At 37.3% G+C, this 15,142-nt stretch overlaps 1 pseudogene; it reads right to left on the reverse strand.

The window, feature by feature from the left end:
• Positions 1 to 12,374: 12,374 nt before the first annotated feature.
• On the reverse strand, positions 12,375 to 15,142 carry LOC126588522 (pentatricopeptide repeat-containing protein At1g15480, mitochondrial-like; annotated as a pseudogene).

Raw genomic sequence — 15,142 nt, forward strand, 5'->3', positions numbered from 1 at the left:
GATTTAATTTAAATAGCTAATCAACTCCAAAAATCCCAAAACTTTGTGTGAGCATAGCTTGGTGTGTGTAGTTTATGTGTATAAAATTTCGTTGCATTTGGATAAGTGTAAGTTAGTCTAATAATTATTGTTCGGTGGCTGGTCAGTGGAGACAGCCACCCTGTTTTTGTGACATTTTAAGTATTTGGATAAAACAATCTTCTGCGGGAAAGACCCTTATTTTCATATGCTACAATCGACAAATTTTAGTGTTAATAAGGAAAATTAATAGGATATTTGTGTGCTACTTTGTGGTGTGCTTTTATGCCTACCAAATTTTGGCGCCGTGTCGCCGGGGATTGTTATTTCTAAATTACTTATTTTTCTATTGTTTTCTTTTCTTATCCAATTAGTGTTTTTGATTTTATTTCAGGTACTCTTTGTAGTACATGCATACTCGAAAGTCTAAGAGCATTGATCTAGCTTCCTACGATCCAGAGATTGAACGAACATTTCGAAAGCTTCAGAGAAAAATCAAGCAAAAGTGTGCATCGGTGTCTTTACCACCATCTTCTCCACAACATTTAAGTTCGGAAGAGGAGGAGGAAACACAAGAAGGCATGGCTGATAACCGTACATTGAGGGAGTTGGCAATGCCAAATACGGATCAACAACCATTGTGCATCACATATCCAAATGTAGGAGGAGGATTTGAGCTTAAGTCCGGCATGATTCACTACTTGCCTAAGTTCCATGGCTTCTCAACAGAGGATGCCAACAAGCATCTCATGGAGTTTCACGTGGTATGCTCAGGAATGAGACCAGCAAATGTGGATGAGGAGCAAGTCAAGTTGAGGGCATTCCCATTTACATTAGAAGCCAAGGCAAAGGAGTGGCTTTACAATTTACCTCCGGGATCAATGAACACATGGAACCAAGTGAAGCACGCATTTTTGGAGCAATATTTTCCGGCCACAAAAGCTGCAAGCATAAGGAAGGACATATGTGCAATCCGACAACAACAGGGAGAGCCCTTTGGAGATTACTATGAGCGGTTCACACATTTGGTTGCATCTTGTCCTAATCATCAAATTTCAGAGCATTTACTAATACAATACTTTTATGAGGGATTGTATGGTACTGATCGTGTAATGCTTGATGCAGCAAGTGGCGGAGCATTCATGGACAAGACGCCTACTAATGCTAAGGCATTATTAAAGAACATTGCTGGCAATACACGACAATTTGAAGGGAGAGATGAGCTACCTTTTAAGAAAGTTAACGAGGTAAGTGCTAATTCTAGTATTGAATTACAATTAGCTAACTTGACTAATCTTGTGCAACAGGTTATTGTGGCTCCAAAACAGGTGTGTGGTGTATGTTCAATGGTGTATGTTCAATGATGGGACATGCCACAGACACGTTGCATTTGGATAAGTGTAAGTTAGTCTAATAATTATTGTTCGGTGGCTGGTCAGTGGAGACAGCCACCCTGTTTTTGTGACATTTTAAGTATTTGGATAAAACAATCTTCTGCGGGAAAGACCCTTATTTTCATATGCTACAATCGACAAATTTTAGTGTTAATAAGGAAAATTAATAGGATATTTGTGTGCTACTTTGTGGTGTGCTTTTATGCCTACCAATTATGTCAAACCCCTAATGTGATTATTCCTTCTTATATGATTCAATTGAGTCGTATAGGAACGCTTTCCTTTATTACGCTCGATACTTCGGCCGAAGATTCCCGAATCATATCTTAGAGTATTCTTCCTCTCTTATCGAAGATTAGAGATCCCTTGTTGCGCATACATTTGCCTTAATGACTAAGTGGCTTAACCCCAATCATGCCGTGGACACCCGCGGATGGGATGACTTTGACATAATCAAAGATTAAGTACTTAGCCACAAGACAACGACGATGCCTCAGGTCAAAGGACTACTTACATTATTCCAACCATTAGAGTTACTTGCTTGACATGTGAGTAGACCTCCATGCAAGTACTCTCGTTCGATTGTGTTCAGTGAACTCATTCCCTTAATGAGCACCTACATACTTGTCTTAGTGTCACAACACGAATGGGATGAGACTTTCCATCATTCCATTTGAAGCAGACACAGTATGTACCGGTCTAAGCATTGTCAGTATCCCTCCGACAATCCAATGACCAGGAACCTTTTGGACATTATGGTTATGTGAAGAAGGTCTCTGTAGTCTAACATCATTAGATTACTTCTTCAATCGATCCATCGTCCATGGATACACTATTTAAGACATATATCGTTTATTGAGATAGTTCTAATTCGTGTCTTTTCCATTTGATGTATAAGAATCATCTATACATCCATTCATTTGTCCTGAAAGGTTACTTCCAAAGATTGACTTTCAGGGCATATTTCCAACAATCTCCCACTTGCACTAAAGTCAATCACTAGTGTATCTTATACATCTTGTTGAGAGAGCTTATGCTCGTAGGTTAACTTGGTTATGTATTAATCCCTTTTATTATTTAAAAGGGATTTACTTATCAAATGTTTCCAAAAAACATTTGATGATGTCTCTTTATTGTGTTCGAATACTTTGATGAGACCTTGATTCCATGGCTTGAGCTATCGCCCCATTCCGACGTAGTATCCTACTAACGACCTTATGGTTTGGATTCAATCATTGGTTCTAAAAGAACCCCTTCCATTCAAAACACCTTTTGAAGCAGTTTCTAAAACTATATATCGACATATATTTCGTTTGTATACTTTATACAAACTTTGCTCCAACATTGAGACCATTGTAGTACAATACTAACAATTCATTTATATGATTAGTACTTCATCCAATATGAAGTTCCATTTGTTAAAATGGGGTATTTTCACTTTGGTTAACAACCTAAGTGAATGCACGCTTCCAAAGTCCCACTCTGATGTTTCTTTCTTAAAGGCAATAATACTCTTTCAGTTGCTTTGGTTCTGATCCTGGGATTTAGTAATATCTTAAAGTGACAACCCCTTTGGTTCTTCACCTTTGGATATCTACTTCACAAGTCAATACATGTGTCCCTTTTGTGATTTTATGACACATTCATTATAAGGGTTATGAAAGTGACTTCCTATCACATAGGAAAATGCTTTCTTCTACAACATTTGAGATTTAATTCCCATATAACATTATTGAGATAGCCTTGCTATATCAATAAGTCCAATTTCAAGTCTATACTTCAAAATTGACCGTGTCATGTTTTGTCATTTTTTCGAGTAACATCTATGTTTTATCAAGTCTATCAAATAGACTTTATTCATATCTTGTTGCTCAAATTATGACATCACTCCCACTGGCCTTGTTGTAACTTAGCATTCATTCAAAAATAACAATTATATTTTTCTTGATTTGAATGCATATTGCTCCCATTAACTTTAAATGAATCATACACAAAAGAATTCCTTCTCAAGTAATTCCATGAAATGTGTGACTTGCTTTATCAAGTCTATTCATTTAAATTATATGGTGTCATACATCATACTTGAAGTTTTAGTCATACTAAGACCTTTAATGTAGTCATATAAGAATTATCCAAGTCTTTAGTGGAAGCATGGCTCCTACTAAGGATAACAACTCAACCATTCCTTCTAGGTGGTTGATATAATTCTTTATCAAAACTACATAGAGCAATATTGTTACATGAGATGTTGAATTTGGATTGTCTTGTTGTTAAACCATATGTTGTGACTCATTTTGAAACTATTCCCTTTTGTTTCATCAACTTGTCCATATGCTTAGTTATTTAGCTTGTTCTCTTAAAAGAGAATGATGGACAACTCCCAACATATAACCATTTTATGCTAGGTTGACGAAACCAACATTCAAAGACTATTCTTTAGAATGTCACACAACATAGAATTTTAACGTTTGAAGAGCTTGAGTCCTTTAACAATTAAAATTACAAACTCTTAATAATAGTCAAGTACTATTATCCTTTAGACAACTATAAACCAATCATATTCAAGTTTATATCCATTTTCACACCTCCCACTATTTCTCATGACTTTAATGAGAAATCATTTCATACATTCAAAATGTATAAAAGTGGATTATATTGGTAGAAGACATTGTGTAGTAGCTTAAAAAACCTTTCAAGCTCATTTGTTTCAATCTTCACTAAGTTAATGTCTTGTTATTAAGTGACTAAAGTCTTTAAACATTTTATAGATTTAGACACTTCTTTCTTGGTTTAATCACTAACACAATTGACATTTTAAAACCTTTTAAAGAATGCCCAATTAGTTGTTCAAAACTACTAATTGAATCAAGAGTGATCTTGATCATTGTGTTTCAAGTGATAACCATATAAGAAACGTTTTTCTTATTACTTATATCATTATAATGTGATCTTCCTTTTCATCAAGAAAGGATTCTCTAGACTTTTGTCAATTCATATAGAACTCATAGGTAGACAAATGGAACCAAATCTAAAGATTCATTGTATCCTTTTATGTCCTACATGTGAGATCTATCCATAATTGATAAATCTAAAGTTTGGTTATCACATTACAATAAGTGATATAATTCTTGTATCTCATCTAGGATACAACAAGACAATTTTCAATTCATAACACTACTTTCAGGAAATAGTATATTTGAAAAGGCATTCTTCACATTACATTAATATGATAATTCAAACATTCATAATGTTTAATACAAAAAGTATTAGCTCTATACATTTAGAGACTAATTTAAATACCTTTATACATTTAGGCACTAATAGTGGTCTTCCATCATATGAAGCCACATAATAAGTTCTTATCATAATAAGAAAGTTTAAAGACTATCTTTAAATGCCTAACAAACTTCCTAAGTAGTAAGCAAAAAACATGGTGGCCGAACTCTTCTCCACACTTTTCCTTGCTTGTTCCTCTTCTACTTGGCTCCTCCACCTATATACAATTATACAAGTGATTAGCCCTTTATATCAAATATAAATATTTAGAAGATCTAACATTTAGAATTGAAGATAAGAACATAAATCATACCTTGTGGCTTGTCCTTAAAAGTTGCAAGGTATAACCTGCAATTCCTCTTCCAATGCCCCTTCTTTCCACAGTGATGACAAGTCCCCTTGGGCTCCATTGCCTTCTTTTTCTTCACTCCTCCTTTAGGCTTAGGAGTGGGTGACTTCTTCTCCTTCCCTTTGCCTTTGCCTTGCGGCTTAGACTTGGAAGAGGATGGCTTGTTGTAGGCTAATGTAGAAGTCCCTACAACGTTCTCTTTCTTCATAGTCTTCTCAGCAGTTACTAACATATTTAGTAACTCAGAGAGAGTACTATCCATCTTATTCATATTGTAGTTCATTACGAACTGCGCAAATGAATCAGAAAGAGAAGCCAATATAAAGTCCTGGGCCAATTCCCCGTCAAGTGGAGTACCAAGGTTCTCCAATTGTTCAATGAATCCTATCATCTTCAGTACATGTTGGTGTACTGGAGCCCCCTTGACCATCTTGGTCTTCACAAGCTCACAGACAGTGCTAAAGCCACGGTTGCGCGTCCCTTCACCATATAACTCCGTAAGATGGAGTATTATGGAAGATGCACTGTCCATGCCCTCGTGCTGTCTCTGTAGCTCCTTATTCATGGAAGCCAACAGATAGCACTTGGCTTGTGTGTCATCCTCAACGTGCTTGTCAAACTTAGCACGTTCATCCTCAGTAGCCCCAGGGGCGAGAGGTATGTGAGGTGGAGCCTTGTCTAGTATGTAGACAATCTTCTCCAATGTTAGGAGAATCTTGACATTACGATACCATGATGGGAAATTGTGCCCCTCTAGGCAATGTTTGTCGAGTATTTTCGCGAGTGTGCTTCCAACCATATCTAAATACATAAACAATAAAATAATTAGTTTGATTGTTGATTAAGTCAAATGATTCGGGTCTTTAAACCGAATGACACCACCCACCATTTTTGGCAAATTCCATATCCCCCAAGATGGAATCCGGGAGTTTTCAAAGAAAGCTCCTAGCGGGTTATGGGAGGCTCACTATTACCAAGCCCACCTCACGATGATACGATGTTGGCTAGCAAAAATAATAATGAGAGGGTACAATTACCCATTCACAACAACCTCTTGTGATTACCCATCTTTTTGGCCTCTAGAGAGTAATGCCTCACGATGATACGATGTTGGCATTATTTCTCTTAGTTAAGTTCTTTCCCACCATGCCGGTTTAGATAGGGGTTCAAGCATAACCTCACGATGATACGATGTTGGCCACACTCGTTGCCTACCTTAACCTCATCAAATGTTTTAAATAAACTCCTCTTGAGTATAAGCATGCACTTTGCACTCCCCCATGATAGGGTGAAGGCGATGTACAAGTCATAAACGATTGGAGCCTACCACGGTGGAAGGCCACGAAAAAGTGTTCAAAGCACTCTTACGCTTTCAACTTAATATTGTATGTTGGTTGAGGGATTTTAAGGTCTCATCTATTTTATTTATTTAATCACATTCAAATAAATAATGTCCTATTACAACTACTAGTCCAAAGTTTAATGAATTTAGTAGAATATAATATCCCCACTATTCGTTTTCATAAAACAAATCAATATCAAAACATTTTTCAAAATATTGGAGATATATATAACTACTAATTGTATTCATTATAGTTTAGTAGCATATGATACTCCCACTATTTGTTTTAAGAAAAACAAATCAATATCAAAAACGAATTTTTCAAATATTGGAAGTAACTAATACTACTAAGGTTTTTGCATTCCTTTGAAATTGGACTTTATAGTTATCTTAGGCTCTTGGATGACCATGGACTTATTAGGTTATTGCAACAACGAGCCAACATTGTTGAATATAAACTCGGGGAGGTTGTGTCAATTTAATTACGTGCTTATCAATCCAATTAAAACATTTTCATTGAGCCATTAGAAATGAAAGACAATCATTCATTGCTAATTAGGGCATTGGACCCATTTAATCTTTAATCTCATGTCAAAACCCTCTTTTAGTTATGTCTCCTTACCAATAGTTAAAGAAACTCTAGTCTAGCACTAGAGGGAATCAACTAACGAATAGAGATTAAGAAGTAATAAGAATTACAAACCGATTTGTACAAATTCCTATAAATTACATATACTAAAAGGGGAGAGATAGATTAACGTCAAACGTGACAAGGTCCAATTAAACAGTAATTAAAACACATTCCCAAGGTTCAAACAATTTGATTTTAGCGCCTTATCTCATAGCTCAATTATCGTTTAAGGCATAAGTCCATAGTCACCCATTTTATAACTACTTAAACACATTTAAATAATCATAATGGAATGCAACATAAACATTTAGATTTAGTGCATATGGGCATAATAGTATTATGAGTTTAAACAACTAACAAAATTAAAATAAAATATTTTAACTTTCTAGTTAGTAGGGGCTTAAATGCAAATATGAAAAAGTTAGGGATCAAACCGTAAATACTCAAAAGTATAAAATATCTTTTTCTAAATTACAAAAAGCCCCACAAGTGGGTAATCCACTAGGGAAGGCCGGCCACTTAATGGGGGGATGGGAAGTCTCACCCACATGCTTTAATTCAATGCAAGGTAGAAAATTCCAAATTTACTTGTCACTTGGTTTTGGCATTAAAAGGCTTTAATGAAAAAGTGATGGAAATCTCCTAGACAAGTCTAGAGTTTTATAAGTTTTAATATGGTTATGGATGGTAAGGACATCATCCAAAACCATAAAACTATGCATGAAAACCAAATAAAACCATTTTCACCCAAAACCAAACTATGAACACCAAGAACAAAACCATGAACACTTTTTCAAGATTTGTGTATTCTTGGTGATTTTTCAAACCCAAAAACAAAAGTGACAAGGTTTCTATTTTCTAGCTTTAAAATGATGTGTGAGTGTCTTACAATAAAACACAAACACATGCTCAAAAAACCCCCAAAACCGTGCCAACCACAAAGAACAAAACCCCAAATTTTGTTCACGACTTATTCTTCATTCATGCATACAAAACAACTTTTACATGCATATCTTTTTCAACTCTTGATTTACATTTTTCAACCATTGAAAAACAAAAGATAAACATACTTTTAAATGAAGAAATAATATGTCAAACTAGTTCTAAACTCATTTTTCATTCATGCATACAAAACACTTTTGCATACATATCTTTCTCAACTTTTGACTAACATTTTTCAACTATTGAAAAACAAAAGATAAACATACTTTGAATGAAACAATAATCATGTCATACATAATATTAATACCCATATGCATAAAATCCAAAAGGACACATTATACATAAACCTTTGGCTCTGATACCACTTGAAGGGAAATCTATGAGATTCATGTATGGGATTTCTAAATGACTAGCATGCATATACAATTCAAAATTTATATACATGAGCAACGGAAGCATTTATCAAATAATATCAAAGCAATAGTCATGCAAATCCCCTTCAAGGTTCATAGGTTTATATATAATGCATCAAAAACATTTTTAGAGAACCAAGAACAAAGTGAAGGTTTAGTCTTATACCTCTTGATCTAGATTTAAGACCAAGGATGGACCACCTCCAAGCCCTTTGCTCCTTGAAATCCTTGAGCCTAGCCTCCCTCCTTGCCTCCCCCACTTTGAAAGAATGAGTGCTCCTAGGTTCTCTTCAAGTTTCCAAAGTTGAAAACCTCTAAAGATCCTCACCCACTAGTGTAGTGAGAAGGATGAAGGAATAACCAAAGGGTGAAAGATGTGTTAGTAAAATCACCCCAAGGTGGCCGGCCTTTGATGTGTTTTAGAGAGATATTTCTTTTGCCTCTTTGTTGTTTTAAACACACAAAAACCCTAATAAACAATATCTCTATAAAGTTCCTTATATAGACAAAAGAAACCTAGTCAACAACTTGACTAAATATCTCACCCTTTCCACCTAAAGTGGCCGGCCCTCTTTGTGTTGTTTGGGCTTTGGGCTTTCATTTATTTCAAGTCATCCAATACTTGAATAAAAGCCCAATGGGCCCAATTAAACCCGAACGTTTCTTTAAGCCCAAAACGATCTTTATCGTTTTTATGATTTCTTTAGACTTTCTAAATTAATCACAACACTTAATTAATCCAATTAATTGTTTCCATCATCCATTAATTACTCACTACAATAGTGTATTGGTGAACAATCTTTTAGGTTCTAATTAGCAAGGCAGTGAGGTGATTGGCACCAATCCAATTGATTATATTTTATCCAATCACTTAGTGAATTAAAACTTCCTTTTAATTCACCTTTCTTCTTTGATGACTACATTTAATCATCTAGAAGAACTCACAAGCTATGAGTGACATCTAACCATATGTCATAGCTACCCAAGCTAATGTAGAAGTTTATTCGGAGAACCTATTCAGTTGGAATTACAATGTAATTCAATCATTCTCTAAAACAATACTCTCAATCACATTACTAGGGTATGGATATATTATGTCAAACCCCTAATGTGATTATTCCTTCTTATATGATTCAATTGAGTCGTATAGGAACGCTTTCCTTTATTACGCTCGATACTTCGGCCGAAGATTCCCGAATCATATCTTAGAGTATTCTTCCTCTCTTATCGAAGATTAGAGATCCCTTGTTGCGCATACACTTGCCTTCATGACTAAGTGGCTTAACCCCAATCATGCCGTGGACACCCGCGGATGGGATGACTTTAACATAATCAAAGATTAAGTACTTAGCCACAAGACAACGACGATGCCTTAGGTCAAAGGACTACTTACATTATTCCAACCATTAGAGTTACTTGCTTGACATGTGAGTAGACCTCCATGCAAGTACTCTCGTTCGATTGTGTTTAGTGAACTCATTCCCTTAATGAGCACCTACATACTTGTCTTAGTGTCACAACACGAATGGGATGAGACTTTCCATCCTTCCATTTGAAGCAGACACAGTATGTACCGGTCTAAGCATTGTCAGTATCCCTCCGACAATCCAATGACCAGGAACCTTTTGGACATTATGGTTATGTGAAGAAGGTCTCTGTAGTCTAACATCATTAGATTACTTCTTCAATCGATCCATCGTCCATGGATACACTATTTAAGACATATATCGTTTATTAAGATAATCCTAATTCGTGTATTTGCCATTTGATGTATAAGAATCATCTATACATCCATTCATTTGTCCTGAAAGGTTACTTCCAAAGATTGACTTTCAGGGCATATTTCCAACACTAGCAAAACCCGAGCTCCGGTCACCTTCTAACTAGCGTCCACATTTAGCTTGATAAACCTCGGGCTTGGAGGAGTCCACGTAACATGAGACACCGTGGATCGAGAAACATTTGTTAACCGAGTACTTAGAGATTGAGTAGCATGCATGAATGTCCCAATAGAAGTAGAAATTTCAAAAACTACATGTGAGGGATGAATGGGTTGGTGGTTGAAAAGGAAATTGCATCGGGTTTTCCAAATGTGCCAACAAGTAAAAGCAATATGAGACAGTAATCGTCTCTTATCAAACTTTGATCCAGAAGCTGCCTCCAAACAAGCCGAAAGCCAGTTTGCCCAGGTGGTGATTGCATCTTGTTGGATCCGTAGATCTTTTTTTTTAAATAAATTCGCCTTGGTAGCAAAAGTTGGGACTAATTAAAGACTCCACCCGCATATTTCAAGTAACTAGCACGATGCTCAATGGCTCCGATTTTCCCAAGGGGATATATGGAAGCCATCAATAATTACAAACGTAAACATCACGACATTCATAATTTGCCAGTGAGCACCTCGTAGTAGGACGTCTCTTGCCGCCAATAAACTAGACCAAGCCCAGGAAGCTTCCCCCCCTCTTAGCTTCAAGGAAGGAACAATGAGGGAAATATCCAGCTTTAAGAACGATCGCCCACAAAGTGTTCGGCTAAGTTATCAATCTCCAACATTGCTTAGCCAGAAGAGCTTCATTAAACTTTTCAAATTTCCGAAACCCAAGCCCGCCGTCAAACTTCGATCTACATAACCTTTCATTGGAGACCTAATGGATGCGGTTCTCACTACATTTTTGCCCCCACAAAAATTGGGAAATCAGAGCATCTAATTCATTACAGAACGTAGTAGGGAATTTGAATAGATTCATCAGATACGCTGGGATTGCTTGAGCTACTACCTTAATCAAAACCTCCCTTCCGGATTCATGTTAGTATTACAGGCAAGGTGCCCCATTTACAACCACCACAATTTGTACATCTCAACCCTTTAGATGGCTAGTTAGGAGTAGCAGTTTGACATTCTTCCAAAGCGTACAAATCAAGCAACATCAAAGTTTTTATTCTTGATCATCGGTTAATACTAGCATTGTACCGTACTCATACATTCTTCCAAGATTATAAAGATGCTTGAACAAATGATTGATACATGCTTCAAACGCACACTAAAAACATTCCAGACGATCAAGCATGCACATTGTATTTTGAACTGATGCATGGCAGCAGTATGATCCCTCTCACAATTTAGGCAAGAAATAAATTGGCACAAATGTGTGTTGATTCTTTGAGTTGAGAATTACAAAAACGTAATCTGACTAATATCAATAAGAATACAGCTATTCCTGGTACAATTACTAGGCTGTGTTTTTTGCATTAGGCATGAATGAAATGATCGTTCAGATGCACATATCAGAACTTCCATGGAAAACCACATATCAGTGTACCAATACTCACAATGTTTTTCCGACCATAAGGAAAATCTTACTAGATCAAGGAAGAAAATGCATTCCAGCATCAACGTTATCGATGTAATAACCTCTCTAAATTAATTTTTCTTAGTTCCAACATTATTCATTTATAGAGGTTTTACTCCACTAATAATACAGATTCGGAAAATGAGGTTTACATTTGTTATAATCACTTGCTATTACAATAGGATTGAGTACAGACAAAAACTAATTAAAGGAACTAATTTTGTGGTTGAAAGAATAGAACATAATAGCAGCTGGAATGAAAGTGAAACCTTAAGAATCAGAATAAGGTGAGCTGAATGTGAAGGTGAAACTGCTGGTATAAAAGGCCGATAGATGCATAGGCGACAACCCAATGCTTATGCTTATTCAAACCCCCCCAATGGTTATAAAAGGACCTAATGACACTGTTTGCTTGAAATTAAATTAATTATCATTAAATAAGGAAAGGGGAGAGAAACATACGTACTTGGTCACATATATTTCAATGGTTGTGCTCGTCGTTGGCCATCAACTTGGAGATTCTCTTCGCGTTTTAGATCTAGAACTCGTGACGAACCACAGTTCTAAATAATATGCAGTATCAGTTAACGGTAAAGATCCATTCAACTTGTATCACATAAAGCATAAACACATTCAGGTTCATTATGCAGCATCAGCCATAGGTAAACACACGTTCACTTTGTCTCCACCTTATAAATTATCATAGTAAATACAATCCCTTTCAGGACTCATTACAACGAAAGATCAGAAACTATTATCGGTTAAACATTGAAATCTAAAAGTTGAGCACTTTTCAAACACATCACAAAAACATGCTAAAATGAAAGATTGCAAAACTAAATCAGCCTAGTCATTTAGTGCATTCAAACAATTTATTACCAATTCTGGCTCCAACATCTGACTTGCATTCTGTCCATGTGAGCATTGGAAACAAGGTAAATATCATAATGATAATGCAATGAATAGAACCTTTTATCTGACTACGTGCGGCCAAAAAGCTATGAATTCCTAAACTACAAAACATCTTAACAGTGGTCTTGCAGCCAAAAGATTGCTAAGCACCTGAAAACGCCCCTCAAACTATCTTCTCATTGAGGGCCTTTTGCGCCCAAAAGCTTGAGATGCCATTAGGGCCATCTTAAGTGGCTCTGACGGAGCAAAACCCTGGGCCTCCATCAAACTGCGTACCCTATGAGCATCATGCACAAACCCACCAGCTATAAGCCCGTTTATGATCCTCTCAAACTCCCCTTAACCTAATTGATCCTTCTTAGCCTCTAATACTCCCAAAGCTTAGAGTGCCTTTTTCTCGACTCCAGCCTTAGTGTACATATCAAAAAGGCCTATATGAACTTTTAGTGGAGGAGCCTCACCTTGCTCGGCAATCTTTCCTAATAGTTGTTCAGCCTCACCAACTAGCTGCAATTTACCCAACCAATCTATAAGAACAGAGTAAGTGGCAACTCCAGGCTCAAATCCATCCTTTTCAAGCTGTGTTAACAGATTCAACGCTTTATCCAGTAAATTCTTTTTTTCATAAGTTGCAAGCATGCTTGCAGTGCATCTGTTATCAGACATATGCCCAACTTTCATCATGTAGTCGAAGTTGCTCCTTGCCTGATCAGGGTCGCCAGCTTTCCCATATGCCTCTACAAGTAGTGTACAAGACTTCAATGTCGGCTGGAACCCTACAAACTGCATAATATTGGCAATTTGTCCCGCTCCACCAATATCACCCCGTTGTGCAAATGACTGAAGCAATGCCATGAAGATTTCTTTTGTGGGTTTGAAGTCTCTTACTTCCATCTCTCTCATCAATAACTCTCCAAATTTCGGTTGGCCAGCATTTACATATGCCATGATCATCAGATTGTAGACATTGACATCTGCTTTGAAGCCCTGGCTCCTTAAGCTTTCAAATGCTTGTTTGGCACCATCAAGATTGCCTACCTTGCTGTACATGTGAACCAAACTAGTGGTAGTTAAAATATTAGGCACGATACCATTTTCATTTATCTTCTTCAAAATTGTCTAAGCATTTTCTAGACGGTTCTCTTTTGCATGGGCATCGATAAGAATTGAATAGTCAAGAATGTTTGTCTGGAAGGATTTCTCATCCAGTACAAGTTCTGCGACCTACAAAACAAACTTTTCAGCATCGTTTGCTTCTGGGATAACCAATATGAAATTAATGAACCCACTATCAGAAGGTGCATTTCCTTATACTAAACCGCTAAAACAAATCATTTATCTTATCGGCCACATATATGTATAAACCTCAACTCACCTCACCATATCCCTACAACTTTTTCATCAAAATAGTGGTTTGTACCTTGAAGTATAAGGCAGTGTTCTGCTCTTTCAATCTATCCAGCAAATTGAGCCAATCAACCCTACTAGGTTGAAGCAGCTCTATCCATTCAGCCAAAAGCGGAGACTGGTTATCCGCCACATTCGTTTGAATAATTTTCTCAGTTACCAATTTGTATTTCCCGGATATGGATTTCGGTTCCTGAGGCCAAGTAATCTCTTCAGCCTCATGGATTCTATCAGCCACATCTACCCACTTGGAGTTAGACATATCAATACCATATATATTGTACTTGATCATCCCTCGCCTCTTCGGAAGTGAAACAACCTTAGACTTCACCTCTTCCCTTGTGGCTTTACCTTGCATTCCCTCTACTTCCTCCGCCTTTTTGTCCCCCTCTCGAAGCCGCTCCAAGCCCTGATAAAACTCGGTTTCCTCCATCTTCTCTTGCGCCCACTTGAACCTCAGCTCCCTAAGCATATCCCCTCGAATTCCGACTTCACCGGCAAATCTGCACATCTCCTTCACCTCCTCTTCCTGTAAAAAACCCTTCATTTTCTCCTTTTTCACCTCCATCCTCATGTCCTCCAACACCATATTGCTCACCTCCCACACCGTCCTCCACAAATCCTCACTAAAATCATCTATGTATTGCGACGAACCGAGCATCCGCTCAATGCCACCCTTCTCCAACTCCCCCACAACTCTCTCCACAATAATCAACAGCATGCCGTTGACGGTTGCCTTATTAGATCCCGGGTAAGATTCGGAGAGCTTCTGTCGCATGATCCACACGAACCGGCTCCGTCTTCCTCTTGCTCGGAATCAACTGCTTGTGCTTGAGCTTGAGCAGAGTGAATGTACCGGTGAAATAGGGAAACGGGTTTTGGAAAACTAGGGTTCTTGAGGGGTTTAGAGCCGCCATAGCCGGGTGGACGAAAGTAAAGAGGTACTAGGTCTGCTGCTATGGTTGTGAAAGCATGCAGCAATTGCAACGTTCCACTGATTTTTGAAGCATTGTTTACTACTTGCCTGGAAATCAAGTGCCGCAAATTCATTTTTCAGAGGAGAGACAGAAGAGAGCGCTTTGACGTTCGAATGAAGCGAGGGGTGCCG

Source organism: Malus sylvestris, chromosome 11 (genome assembly GCF_916048215.2).
Source record: "Malus sylvestris chromosome 11, drMalSylv7.2, whole genome shotgun sequence".
Taxonomy (NCBI): domain Eukaryota; kingdom Viridiplantae; phylum Streptophyta; class Magnoliopsida; order Rosales; family Rosaceae; genus Malus; species Malus sylvestris.